Source organism: Passer montanus, unplaced genomic scaffold (genome assembly GCF_014805655.1).
Source record: "Passer montanus isolate IOZ18808 unplaced genomic scaffold, ASM1480565v1 scaffold208, whole genome shotgun sequence".
Lineage (NCBI taxonomy): Eukaryota > Metazoa > Chordata > Aves > Passeriformes > Passeridae > Passer > Passer montanus.
Window position 1 is genome coordinate 46776 of NW_024366681.1, and position 12217 is coordinate 58992.

General features: G+C 41.6%; 1 long non-coding RNA gene across 5 annotated transcripts in view; it reads right to left on the reverse strand.

The window, feature by feature from the left end:
* Positions 1–7370, reverse strand: part of LOC120501856 — a 49915-nt gene extending 42545 nt beyond the window's left edge. For 3 of the 5 annotated variants that reach the window (XR_005627414.1, XR_005627415.1, XR_005627412.1), the window contains exon 1: positions 6775–7370. This is a non-coding gene — a long non-coding RNA (uncharacterized LOC120501856). The remainder of the gene's footprint in view (positions 1–6774) is intronic. The other 2 variants (XR_005627416.1, XR_005627413.1) reach the window with 2 other exon arrangements.
* Positions 7371–12217: the final 4847 nt, after the last annotated feature.

The window sequence follows — 12217 nt, forward strand, 5'->3', positions numbered from 1 at the left end:
TTAATTAAACCACAGACCTAGATTCTCATTTCTTGACCACTATAACAGTCTATGTGTTTATTAGCTACAATCAGGTAACAACACATTCATCAAAGCCAGAGGGAACAGCTTGTTACCAAAATCCAGGCAACTAAAGTTTCTTCATGTACATATAATAAATTAAAAAACAGCAAATCACCCATAACCTGGCAGACAGAGAATATCAGCAATTTGTTTTAAATTAACTTTCAATTGCAAACGTGACAGGAAAGTCCATCAGGTAAACAAAGCTTAGCACATATTTTCAGAAAATCAGATGTTCCCAGAAGTACACAATACCCACAAAGATATTCTTTATAGCTACTATTTCCAGGACACTGACTGTTAGAAAAGTATCCTGTAACAAGACACTATCATCAAAAGCTTGCATGCACAAAAGCTGCATTTCCATGACTAACTCATTTACAATAAGGGTAAAAGTCACACCAGGCTGTGGAACACAGATCATGTCTCGATCTTCACTAGCTCCGTGAGAGGCAGAAAACAAGGATGCTCACAATGTGGTACAGAATCTAACACTGCTAAAGCTAGGCATTACAAACCGTCCAGCTCTGGAAGAAACCTCTAAGGGAGTAATCCACTAGCTTGTGGCTGGTATAAAACAGTCAGGAATGCCTGACCTGAGCACATCTTAGTCTCTCCTGTTACAGCAATTGCTCTTCATACTGAAGCAGGAAGGGGATAATCTGCATGTACAGCATACTAAGAGGGACACTGGAAGACCTCTAAGCCAGTACACTGTCCTCTGATGTGGAAGATTCACCTTCAAGCTCCTTATCACCTTTTCTTCCAGGCTGCAGATGAGCACCCAAACACAGTGGTGTGATCTTTTCTTGGCTCTCTGAATAGTGGATTATTTACCACAATGGCTTAGTTTCAGATTCCAACACCAATTTTACCCCCCTTCTTCACAGTGGGTTGCCCTCAATTCCCCCTATGTTGCTAAACTACCAACTTATCTGCCTAACGGCAGCAAGCTATCTCTGCTAACCACTATAAGCACAGCCACAGCCCTGAAACAGGAAAAAACCTCAGTGTATCAGAGGACTGAGCTACTGACACTACTGCTGCCAGAGGACTGGAGGAGGACGTAGCCACTTATGCAAGGACAAGAAGCAACAGCAGCATCCTGACACTGACCAGTCAGAAAGAAGGCGCAGAATGCAGAACACAGCTCTCTGGGCCCTCCTCATCCCCTCCAGAGAACAGGTGACAAGCCAAATAGATCAAAGCTTCTCTGGGTCACTTTTCAACTGCAGCAACCTGCTGAATCACTAAACCAAGAGATATGGAAACCTGAGTGCACAAAAAAGGCCCCAAAATGCACTGACTGAGATGAATAAAGATGATTAGGACATACAAATGTCCTATTTTCGCAACCAAGAAGCCTTGCAAAAACCTGACATTTTTGTCTGCCAAAAGATAAAAGGTGCAACATGCTTTATATGGCACAAAGAAATACTGATAGAGAAAATATTTCAGCAGAGACCCTGGTATCCAACAAGGCAATATTACACAAATATAAATATCCCTCATCAAATTAGATACTATCGATTTCTTTTTACCTTATCTCCTCAAAATAATTTTAGTAGTACTAGTTGCAGAAAAAGAACAAGTACAGAAAGACCTAAGGAAGAAGGAAGGCCACCCATTTTTCTTCAACTAAAAAGACAGCTGTAAATACAGCTCTTCTACTGATCAATGACGATGTGCTTACAAAGCAGAGTCTGAGAAATGGAATGCAAGGTACACAAGGTAGTACAGTACATCAAAAATTTTATATATGGTCTAATGTACATACTTCCTTGTATTGAAAAGAGCGCAAACTCACATCACAGGATTCCACAGTTTCCCCAACTAAAATTATCGTTCAAGAAAAACCATAATACAGTATTTTAACTGCAAGTAATATCAGATGTCTACAATCACCTTTTCAGTCTATCTGCAAGCATATAGATTTGACCAAATGGGGAAGAAAAATATGCCCTCTACTCTGCTTTTTTTGTTTGTTTGTTTCATGGTTAAGGCTTAAAAGATATCATCACCAAAGTTTTGTTTTTTCAGTAAATTAATGCAAGACTAAAAAACTAACCTCTAGAGGTTTCTCCTGAACATATAAAACCTAATAGACTGTTCTCCAAACACCACCATTCTTTTTCTTATTCCCCAAATCACAATAAATAACTCCTAAATGGATTCATATCAGCTTTCTGCCATGCCCACAGCTAAGAGAGTGTCTGTGCAGCTCACAGAACTACAAAGATGTAACAGCATCTTCCCTTCCCCTGTCTCTAAGGCTGCTTAATTTCCTCAGATCCTTTTCAGGGGATATACACTGAAAGCAGGCTGCATCAACACATCTGTGCATTAGATTTCTGCATATCAATCTGCCACCTTATGCCTCAAGTAATTCATTATCTCAATTCTGTTATCACACAGGTCTGTACCTGCAGGGTAATTAGATAGTAGCATGGTGAGGTAGGCAAGATGAGAGAGGGAGTAGTGAGCAAAAGAAAAAAGAAAGGTGGACAACTAATCCCCGTGAAGCAAGGCAATGTTAATTTCCTGTCACTGGCAGATCGCTACAACACACCCTGCAGACTATGAAAATTCTGGCTTAATATATCAAGCACAGAAAAGCTATACTCTTTTCCAGAAGTTAACAAGTCCTGAGTATGCAAATTTAGTTACATTCTTAAGCTGTGAAAAAGGCAACTTTAAAAGCACAGTTACATTGTGAAATACATCAATACAGAAAACTACCAAATCAAGTGGGAAAAAAAGGGTGAGAGGGCACTTACACGCATTAAGTGTATTACCATTATCACTGCAGACTCCCTCACTGTCAGAACCCAGAACATCTCTCTGGGTGCCCTGGATGGCTCAGAGATCCTGGCAGGGGCTCAGAGATCCTGGCAGGGGCCCAGAGACCCTGGCAGGAAGCCAAAGACACTTGGGATTTTGATCTTAACCCATGGAGCAAATTACCAAACTTGTATGAAGAATCACAAGTCACAAAAGTTTAAGTAGCATAATAATAGTTGCCACCGGGTGAAAAGTGGAATTTTGAAGATTTTCTGCTATAGGGGTCTAGGAGGCAAGATGGAGGGACTTGGGCGTTGTCCTATGCTTCTTCCTTCTTCCTCCTAGCCTCCATCTTCTTGGTGATGGTGGCATATTTGGATTGGCCTAAAGTAGAAGTACACAGTCTAACATAGATGATAGGTACTGGAAAATAACTCTAAATAAAGCAGTATAAAGAGATGGCACCACCTCAGGGCAGGGCGCCCTTCACAGACCTGCAGATCAGACCTCTGCGGGTCTGAGAGGAAATGTTTTGGATAATAGACAATAAACAACCTTGTGAACATGAGCTGAAGAATCCCGACTCTTTCTTCAGCCAGCGGGCTGGGAAAAAAAGACTCGTGGGTCATCCCAAAAGCAGAAAACCCGGGACCTCACACTACCATAAATATAAGAAAAGCTCAGACGTAGCTCAGGGTGATAGTGACTTGTTACAGGATACTTTTCTAAACAGTCAGTGTCCTGGAAATAGTAGCTATAAAGAATATCTTTGTGGGTATTGTGTACTTCTGGGAACATCTGATTTTCTGAAAATATGTGCTAAGCTTTGTTTACCTGATGGACTTTCCTGTCACGTTTGCAACTGAAATGTAATTTTTAACAAACTGTTATTTGTTATATATGCTATTGTATGCCTTTTATCAGAAACAGCAGCCTGCTCTATCCCTAGTTGTAAAATATCATATTGCAGCCTATTTCTCTGAAACTCAGTTTTTATTCATCATCAAATGGCAGGCTTTGGGGACGTTGGCCTGCCAAAACCTTTAACAGCTTTGACATTTCCCAGATGCTTGCTTTCCCTACCCCTCACTAAAATAATTTGCTGCCAAACACCTGCAAATACTTACATACAAATCTGTCTTACTGGCCTGCTGTGTACGAAATAACTAAGCAGGAACCAAACTTCACTTTCAGAGAGGGTATCCAGTCACGTGGTTTGCTTCTCACCTTCTACCCACAAAGGTACTAAGACCAGGAGAAACAATAGAACAAAATATCCATAACCCAGCCCAGCCAAAACAAAACTCAAAAACCACACAAAAAAAGCCCACGGGAAAAAAAAAAAGCTGAATCATGCACTCCCTGTCTCCCACCCCTATCACACATCCTCCTTCACAGCTGGAGAGACTCCATCAAGAGGTATTTTCCAAGAGACTCTTCAGCAATAGGTCAAGTGTGTAGCTGATACATAGACTCTCATTATGACATGATAACTTCTGGTTACTTTCAGTCCTCTATTTGAGCCAAGATACTTCCAAAATGCAAATAAGTTAATAATCCCGTTCTTCAACTGGCAGCCAGAAAAACACCACTGGAAATTCTCACCAGGAGTAATATGGAACTGTAAGCCCTAAAATTAAATGCTAACCAATTATTAAGTTTCTATAGCATTTTGATTGACTTCTAAAATAATTTCTTTATATTGGTTCTCCTTCATTATACCTGTTCTGCAATTTCAGAACTACTCTATTTTAGTTACCATCTCTCTTTTTGTAAAAGAGTATATTTAAGAGACACGTAGGTGATTATACTAACAAGGTTTTACCCAAATATGTGCCATCTATCTTTCAAAAATACCAACTCATTCTCTGTCATTATGGACACTTCCAGAGAAGGGAAGTCAGACAAAAGGGATTAAGAGACTTCTTCTAATGCAAAAGAAATTGCTGTGTTTTTCCAATATTTTGCATTATTATATTGCTATCTCAGTGGTATCTTCTGATCTGCTAGCTATAGAGGTTATAGTCAAAGAGACAGATAACCCTGAGGAATGGACTCACATGCCTCCCTGCAAGCAGCCCACAGAGAGAAAGAAAAAGATCCCTGTTGTGGGTTCTGTATTCGAGATAGAAATATTTTCTGAATGACCAGAAAAAAAGAGCAGGCCAAAAAAGGTAATGGCAATGGTGATGATATCCAAAAATATCATAGCTGTTTTAGTAAAACAAAGTGTGACCTGCAGAAAGGTACTTTGGATTAATCAGAGATTGCAAGGAACAAGGATTAAGCTACTTGTGACCACTGCCTTCTCTAAATAATCATTCCGTGGGGCACATACACAATCTAAACTGAAATAGAATATTTTAACTTAAATCACAGAAAACTCTTGGTAATGCATCACTGATTCATGAGCATATGTACTTCCAACAAATTACACGACTAATTAAAACTTCCAATAAACATGAGTTATTAGAAGTAATTAATTTAGTTACACAAAAAAAAAGTCAATTCTGCCTATGTAGGAAGAAAGACCCACTACTTTCAATACCCGAGGTTCTCTTTCACAACTTCAACCTCATCAAAAATCTCATTTGTTTAAACAAAAGTCCTGTTAGCCTAGACTAACTGTAGTTGTTTCTTTTAAAATTTAGCCAGCTTAAGACATCTGTAATCAGTTAAAGTTGAGCAGCACACAGAAATTTCCTATCAAATATCACATGAAATAGTCCCAAAGCCCTTATAGCTTTCACTACTGTTTTATTTCCTACCTTGTAGACAGTAAACACTGCAATTACCAATTCAATGACTACCACCAGGCAGTTCTCAGCATTACCAAAAAAAAGGGGGGAAAAAAGGAAAAAACGCTGTTAAACATATAAGCAGCATTCAAAAATACAAAATTCAAGTCACAGAAAATACTGTAGTTCTCACCTAATCCTAGACTTCTCACCTCACTTTCCTAGACTTGGAAATGTGACTCTTGGTTAAGGTGCAACTCCTTAATATTCAGGAGACCACGAGACATGGAGGATCACAGCTGTAGAGCCTGAGCCATCTAGCCTGCACTACTGGCCAGCACCAATGCTAAAAGCTGTTCAAGACCAGGACGTTTGTGAGAAGACATACAAAGGTCCTGAATATCGATCCTCAGTAAGGATCATTTATCTAAAAAAGGGACCAGAAAGCTTCAAGCAGCTGGAAGTTTTAGCCAGTGATGGCAAGACACTGCCAAAGTTCAGAAAAGCTGGGCATCGGGAGAGATCTGGGTGAGTACCAAACACAGCACCATTTATCACACACACCAGCAGATGTGCTGAGGTCCAGGGCACCCTCAGCAAGGGCTGTCTGTGGACGACGAGCTAAGTGCGAGGGGAAGGGCTCCCTGCTGGCGGACGCACCTCAGCCCCAGACCGGGGGTCTCCCTGCCTCACAAACCCACAGGTTGAAGTAACTTTCTAAGAGAGAAGCGAGTGCCCGGCCGTTAAGTTGCCCAGCATGGAGAGAGAGCTAGCGTGTCTGCAAAGATACGGGAGCGCCTTCCCGCCCCCTTGGCCGGAGCCTGCCTGCGGGGCCCTCAGCCCCGGCGCCATCCTGCCTTCTCTGCGGCAGTGCTCCACCACCTCTACCCTCCCAGTAATATGAACTCCCGAATACTGTCCCAGTAGACGGCGCTCCCAATCCCTCTAGACTGCCCGAACCCCCTCCCGGCCTCACTACCGGGAACTGCGCCCTTCCCGCCCTAACACGCTCCGGGGCGAGCGCGCGGAGCACTGGCACCCGGTAGCGGCGACTGTGGGGGCCCCGCATCTCCTCAATCCCCACCGCGGCGGCCCCGCGGCCCGCCCAAGGGCCTCCCTTCCCTCCCTGCCGCCGAATCTCCTCCGCGCCGCCGCACCGCGCCCGTGGATCACGACGGCCGACAAAGTTTACCTTGTTTTCCTGGCTCCGCGACAGGACAAGGCCGGGGAGCGGGAGCAGGAATCCCCCTCCCCCAGCGCCGCGCACACTTGCTTTTATTTCCTGTGCTCCCTCCCGCCGTGAGAAGCCTCCAGCGTCTCGATCAAGGCTGAAGAGGGGGCGGGGAAGAGGCGCGTGCCACTGCTCCCGGCTTGGGGCGGGGGGGTACGGGGCAGCCTAGCCGTGCCTTGCTGCCCCTCACCCTGAAGTGGCGACACTGGCCCCCTCCTGTGGCCTGCTACCTGGCGCCATCTCTCCGCGCCAAGCCTGACGCGTTCGGAAGGCTGGTCTGTTTGGGAGGGGGGTGGAGAATCTTCAGGCCGGGAGAGTGCCGCCACCCCTAGGGCCCTGCATGGCTTGGCTTTCCTCCCTGTATCCCGGCGACTTTGAGCTTAAGTGCAAGGCTAGAAGTTGCAACTCCTGGAACCAGAGCATTTACCTCTCTCCGGGACGGCTTAGCGTGGCTGCCGGCAGAGAAGTGAGGCTAACACCCATAAGCAGCCACGTGCAAAGCGGCCACAATAAGGAAGCCAAAATAATTGGGTGCCGAGAGGTTTGCACCTGTTAGTTTCTCAGCACAGCACCAGAGATGCAAAGATGATCCCTAAAATCACTGCTTAGATGCTGCCTGTTATAGATATGTATTACAATATTGGCTCTTCGCAAATATTAAAATGAATACTATATGTGTTATGTCAGAAAGTTACGTTGTATTAATCTCTTTTAAGTAGTGTGGTAAACCTAGGTTTTAGGCTATAGCATAATATTAAAATAGAAACTGTGTGATGTAAGATACTTTTTGTAACTAGCTCAAGGAATGGAAAAGATAACCAAGAAATTCTTTGCATTATCCTAACTGGATAGAGATAACAGCAACAGACACCAAGATCCCAAGACAAGTATTGCCTCCTTATCAGGAGAGCTCAGACTTTGAGGAACCAAGAAGATTGATTTACAAGATGAGGGGGAGAAGCTAAAATTAACAAAAAGGAACTTAATTAATAGGATTGGATTTGCTGACACACTCAGTTACTCAGATGGTAACTGAGACCTCATTTGAGGTGAATGCATATTTACTAGTGACAAAGAAAAGGATTTGAGCATGCCTCTTATGACTAGGACCCCATGTAAACATGATGTGACCTTGTTGTAGCAAGTTCCAGAAACAAGCTCATAGTGGTGATAAGCAGTAATAAACACCTTATTACTCTTAGAGGCTAGATTTACAGCCAGCCTATTCTAGCACGAGGCACTTCCTCTGGCTGATTTAGGCAATATAGTGGCTAATATTTGCAATTCCGTTGCATTGAGGACAAAGGACCACCAAGAAAGAGAAATCTCTAGAGATCCCACAGATGGGTTTCAAAGTTCAATGTTAAGTTTGTTTTTTGCAATGCTTCATATTTATGGGAATAGGCAAAGTGCCTGCAACGCCAACAAAACAAAAGCAGAATTACAATCACCTTCTAGCTTTCAAGCAAAAGTTTCGAAACTTGACCTCCAAGAAAGAAGGCAGAAATTACTATATTTTTAAAATTTAAACTGTCATGATTTAGTACTCTGACACATGGCTTTTAAATTCTTGCACTTAGGCAATACTTCACATATATGCAGATACCAACTTACAGATGCACGTATTTTACATATGACACTAGCCAATGGAAAAAAGTGGTTTTGTACAGTATCTGCAATGTGAAGGCTCAGTGCCAGGAAGTTCAGTGTATAGGGTTAATACCACAGTGTTAGGCTAGCATAAATATTCTTTACATTTTATAGCATCTCTATGGTAAATAATAACTTCTAATATGTTTACAGATGTAATTATCACCTCTATATTGTGAATTCCTCCCTACATCACTTTTTCCCTAGGAATTGGGAAGGACAGGAAAGGAGAAAATTTGTGTCTGTGTTTTAAAGAGGTTTCAGTGTTTTTGAACCTGTCTAGAGATGTTGCCACTGACCATGTTAAACATTCATCTCAGACACAAACTTGCTGAGTCAAGGAATCTGCTGTGTGCTATGCTAGCCTGCTACCAAAACAGTCTTGTCTTCTACATTAATGACACCACAAACACTTTTAAATATCCCAAAGAATAGAATAAGAGTAATTATGGTAGTGATTTCACACACTGGGTTACCACTTGCCCTGATGTGTTTTGTTGTTACTGGTTTCTACAGAAGCAAACAAGTTTGAGTAATGTATCAGGTGAACAAATAAGGTTTTTATATCAGAAGGAGGAAGGATTGCTTGGTCAGTTATCACTATGTTGAAACTAACCATCTATTCTTACCAGCAACCAAGAACTTGGAAAGGAAGTTATGCAGAAATCAGGGCACAGAAAAATGGTTTCAGTGCTATTGCTATTTTGCTTAAATAATACAAACCAGAACAGTAGTCTTTCATGCACATAAAATACATACAGTGATGGCATATGCTATGTTTATAACCACTCATAAGGCATATCTATATATATATATATCACATTTGCATCAAGAGCACTTGATAGATACCAAGTTTCCCTTGAGAAGGTCTCCTAAAATTCAGTAACTTCTTTCAAACTAGGCTATTTAATATAAATTTGTAATCTGACTTCAGTGTTAGAGATCACGAAATAGCTTTAAGTAGCCCCAAATGTAAATAAACAGTAGCATAAGAATTTGCAGTGTTTCATAAATGTCTCTCCAGCAGCTCTGTATTCTGGCATGAACAACCACCACATTTTTATTTGTAACAAGAAAACGAGTTCTCTGGTGTAGCCGCAGCACTCTCCACAGAGAGCAGCAGGCACAACTTTCCCAGGCATTTTCCTGGGGAAGGCTGTGAGAAGATTGGAGAAAATAATGATAAACAAGTCTTATCTTCACTTGCTGCACCTGTTGTTGTGCACATGTGGAATGTGTTATGGAGATTTTTTTACCAAAGGGTGATGTCTTGATTGGCCAATGGTGATGGTGTTTGGATTGATTGACCAATCTGGTCAAAGCTGTATTGGACTGTCTGCAAGGGCAATGGGTTTTTTCTTAATGATTATGGTATGGCATGGCATGGCATGGCATAACATAATAAAGCGATTGATCAGCCTTCTGCAGTCATGGAGTCAATGCTAATTATTACCCAGCTGGGGGCTTGCTACAACACTCTGGTAACTGGTTTTATTGTTTCTTTTCATTTTCAGCAAAACAAATCCTTATAGCTGCAGTGCTGTACAAGTAATAATCATCTCATTCATGTACTGTTGACAGAATTGGTACCTGGAAATTTTCTTCCAACCCACCATTCTGATTTATGCCCCTGCATATGTCAGCTTTGGGCACTGAGTCACCATTTCAGAAATTTTCAAGCTACCACACTAACAGACCATATTTAAGCCCATGTTCTAGGAATGAACCCACCTGACCTATTTTCCATAATTGACTTACTGGCACAGATGATACTTGGTATCTGTGGTGGTTAAAAAGCTAATGTTAAATCTGCTGACTTATCAAACATACCCATGATTGTGTTACAAGTGCAGCAATGAAACATCATTCTGCATTAACCTTCTGAAATGTTCAGTACAAAAATCAAAAGAAAGATAAAAAAACTCTAAACTGGGAATAACTTCAGTCCATACCAACAGTGTGCTGAAGAAAAATCTATCAATTATCTGATTCTTATTGGTACTCCAATTCTTTAATAAAAAAATGGACAAGAACAAGAATCTTGCACGGCATTTACAACATTTTCTCCCTGTGCTGATTTATGATGTTCCTAATGAATGATTACATTTTTGCAGATTATCAGCTTGCAAGGCAAGCCCTTGTAAATGCATGTCTATATCACCCACTACAAGATAGTATAGGCATGCTGAAAATAATTGTAAAAAATTAGGACTATTCAGTTTTAAGGTTGGCTCATTTATATTATTATGATACAATGAGCACTATATGGCTATTCATGTAATCCAATACTTGATGCCCCGTGATATAGCAAAAAAAGCCTGGTACTTTACATATTCCCGTAAGCATTTTTCTATTCTCCAGTCTCCTAGAACTGCTCCTCTTTTATTTTTTTTTTCTTGCATTAAAAAGAATTAAGAAGAAACTAGTGAGAAACACTGCAATTGGCATGTTTAAAATTGTGAAGGCTGCAGAAAAGCCTCTAATATATTGTATAATTGCTGCTTTGTTTAACATACATAGTACAGCTGTAGTCCAGAAAAAAAAACAGTAACTCCAGAGGTGCTGCTTTCAAGGCAAGTCTGGTGGTACTGAGTGAGGGAAGTCATGTGTTATTTGACACAAAGAAAACCGGTAGGAAAGAGAACTAAATAAAAAGTAAAGCAGTTGCTGCTTTTTACTCTTCACAAAACTCAAATCAGTTCTCTCATAGGACTGTCCTGGTTTAGGGCAAATTTGGGAGAACCTCTGAAGGGTTTCTCGTAGAAAGCAGATTCAAGTAGCCCCTCCCTCAACCAGTTCAGGAAAATATTTCCTTGGACAAAAATGGAAAAAAAACTGTTTATTTGGCAGGCATTCACCAGCACAAAATAAATGAGCCATATAAACAATAAAACCTCTCGCTGCTCCAAAGGAGGTGACAAACTCCGAAAAGTACCCTCCGTGAGCTGTAGCTCAGCTCACTCAGTCTCTGATCAGTCCCTCTGGTGCTGGAAATGACAGCCCAGGCCCTGCCCAGTGGGCCACAGGTGGAGCTGCCGGTGCTCCTCTGGTTGTTCTGACCAGAGCAGGTTTAAACAGGTCCAAAGAAAAGAAAAACCACAGTCTAGGGAACATCTCTGAGTCAGCTAGGTAAAAACTAACTAAAAGCAAAGGAGAGCTCTGTCCTGCCATCTGTCTGTCCATCCTCAAACAATGCAGTCCAGGAGTAGGAATGTGGAGGAGTGAGTGCAGTTTCTGAAAAAAAAACTCTGCGCTTCATCTTCCCTCCCCTTCACTCTCAGAACCAGTCTTAAAGGTGCAAAACTTATTTCTGGGCTAAACATACAAATGGGTCATACAAAAGTCACCCCAGGGCAAGGACTCAAACAAACGTTCCACACACAGGGATCAATTGCACAGTTCTTCAGCTCCTGTGATGGGATACAACTGAATCAAATGCCATGTGTAACATGACTGGAAATTTAGTGCAGAACATACAAACGTTTCTGCAACTGGCTACACAAAGTTAAAAAACAAACCAAATAGAGAACCTATAGTATGATGTTACAACATGCCTCCTCAAATCTCAGTGCATTGCTCCATGATTGGTGACTGCCAGGGTTTTTTGATGGCACAAGAGCTTCAAAATAATATATTTCTCTTCCTTCACCTCCCATTTTCATACAGTGAAACAAGCCCCAACTCAGAACAATCTGTAAAGATAAAAGCTCTGAGACAGAATCTGCTGTACATGTTGAGTGTCTATGAATAACGT